Raw genomic sequence first — 2,918 nt, forward strand, 5'->3', positions numbered from 1 at the left:
ATATATATATATATATATATATATATATATATATATATATATATATATATATATATATTAGCTCAAAATTGGGTTATAAAATCAAATAATGAAAGAATGAAGAAGCACAGTTTTGGCAATGCGCGCCAGCAAGTCTTGCGACAAAAACCCGACGCCCGGCGTTGCAGTCTCCAGAGGCAGCGCGGCAACGATCCCGCATCTAAGGCGGTAGCCGAAGGATGGACGAAAGCGGCAACATTTCTGAAGGAAGTACCTTTGAGCGCTGTGGGATGTCATATTGCTGTGTCATACTGCGAACCAGTGCTGGCATTTGACGGCAGAACTACACAAGTAAAGGAAAGATCTCTATTCGCGTGTTGCTAATTCTCTTTTCTAGAGTCTCTTTACGCCGGTACCGCTATTCTGGGTCCCGTCCATGTTTTTGCCCACGAAATGTTGCCCTTAGGCCCTTGCTCGAGGCCCTTGCCAACACTGGACCTCCTATTAGGTGCTGTGGGCCCCTGACCAACAAGGAAGCCCTCATTGCTCCAAAGGTCCCGACGATACAAATCGCGGGTCGCGGCTTGTCATTGCCTGGCAAAAAGGCGCCCAGGCTCAGACGAACACGTAGCCGATTGTTCGGTGTTGGTGGTCTATGACCGAAATAAAGACCTGCACTATCCCAGGGTGTCTCCAATGGGCGGCAGAGACCGCCTGATTTTTGAGGTCGTGGATCGTGGTTCTCAAGGTGGCCTACAGCCGGCCCTCCGTGCCCTCCAGTCATTCACTTGATCGTCGGTACCGGTGGGCACTTCGGCTCCTCCGCGGGCCCCTCGAGTACCGTCTCAGACCGACGCTGGACTCCCTGTCAATACAGCAGTACCCTTGTTAGGCACTGTGGTCCCATGACCGGCACAGGGGCCCCTCACTGAAGATCCCACCAATGAAAATCGCGGATCTTGGCTTTGCCGCTGCTTAGGAAACAAGCCGTAAGTCCCAGACCTGATGGTAGAGTATAATCTGGTGGCGAATCTGTCGCGTGTCACGGTCGTAAAGACTCCACCATAAAGTGTAGTTTCGCAAAATAGGATTCGCGGGGCCCAGCGGCGAAAACCTGGTATCAAATGCACACAAACTGGATGCTTCCCAGATTTGACCCAAGGTCCTTTCAACCTTATGGTGCTGAAGCATCTCCCTCCCCAAAAGAAACGGAAACTATAGCCCTTGTCTAATGCATTTGCTCGCTCAGTCTCGGCCAAAAATGCTGCCAATGAACATCATCAAAATTTTATTTCGCGTCGGTCGCCGAAACAAGGTTTCGGAAATCGACAAAGGGTCAATGTAATGTAGCTTCAAACGTTGTTGGACGCGTGCAACTTCGGGAGCGGATGTAAGTTGATTTGCGCAACCAATAATGTCTGCCATGGAAATCCCGGCTTGTTACCGGAAGGCGGGGTGCAGGTTACAACGCAGCACTCGCGTTCGGCAGTTCTGCACGGCTAGTGCTGGCGGTCACGGTCGGGAGATTACCGCTATCGGTTTGGTCGGTTGATGTCGATCGTCGGCTTGTTGCAGCCGTTTCACCGAATATTCACGTCGAAATGGACGTCGACACATTGCGAAGGTGCTTCCGAATGTAGAGGCTGATGACTTGGTCACCTTTTTGGTGGCAAATATTTGATCGATTTGTTTTTATTTTCCGATAAGATGTGACAAGATCACGCAGCTTAATGCAATTTGTACAGCTTGAAACATTCATACATAATGCCAAAACACTCCAATAATGGCACAAAACTAGACCAGAGCCAACGAACGATATGAATCGCACAGTTAAAAACATTCAGCATGCAGGCAAACAGAAAAAGGGGGTAAGTGGGGAAGGGGGGGGGGACAATTGGGCATGGAGGCAAGTTGGACATGGGGGTAAATTGGATCTGGGGGCAATAGCCCGCCAAAAAGAATACAAATCGGTACTCGTGCATATACGCATTTGATTCAGGAAGCGTACATATCCTGGAAACGCTACCTTTTACATGTTTTTTTATGCATATGAATAGCATACAGCTATCCGGTCAATGATCATCTCGGAGTAACTGTGCCGTTTGCGGTAATTGGCTGTTCGGATCTTATCTGGTGGTCGCGCACATTGACGAACCATGATCGCAGCCGAGTGATGACGGTATGTGCTGGCGCCTGGTCATATCACACACCGTGTAACCACCCTCGCACGTAGCAGCAAGCAGTGAACACCACGTGGGGCCGAACAGTGACGGCAGACCGCCTGAACAGGTGCCGTTCTCTGGCCCGGTCCGGACGCACTACCCCGCCCCTACCCCAGAGCCCAGGTCACGTGCCAGTGGTGTCTCCGCCAGCCGTCTCCTGTGTTTGTGTGGTGCGTCTCGTCCGGTCCCCGGCGCGCGCAGTGCGAGTGTGTCTTGGCACGAGTCACCCTCCGCGTCGCCCTGTAAGCCAGGTGATCTTGGCAGCGGGGGCCGAGGAGCGGTGCTCGCCGACAGCTTTCTCGGCTTGCTTGCTAGGTCCACATCTGGTTTGGTGGGGTCTGCACCAGGTCTACTGGCAGCGAGGTATATTTTGTATGGTCTGCGGTTAGTTTAGTGGGATGCGTTTTAGATTCAAGCGGTTTGGTAGGAACACCGTAGCCGTTCCAATTGGGCCTGATTATACCAACCATTTCACGGCACGCCATGATGCGGGAGATCGATACGCCGCAGACTAAACAGACCGTCGACCGCAGCGCCACGGGCTGTCCCGGAGTCTCCACCCCGTCACGCTGCTGCCGACGCCACCTGGCGGCGCCACCTCCACCGCAGCTGACCTCGACCCTGCCGGGCGGCGGCACGCGTCACGAGCCGGGCTTCGCCGCCGGCCGCCGCCGCCTCCCAGTGCCGCCGAGGCCACCGAGAGGAGAGCGTGGTGCC

Source organism: Pollicipes pollicipes, unplaced genomic scaffold (assembly GCF_011947565.3).
Source record: "Pollicipes pollicipes isolate AB1234 unplaced genomic scaffold, Ppol_2.1 Scaffold_1832;HRSCAF=2141_pilon_pilon_pilon, whole genome shotgun sequence".
Lineage (NCBI taxonomy): Eukaryota > Metazoa > Arthropoda > Thecostraca > Pollicipedomorpha > Pollicipedidae > Pollicipes > Pollicipes pollicipes.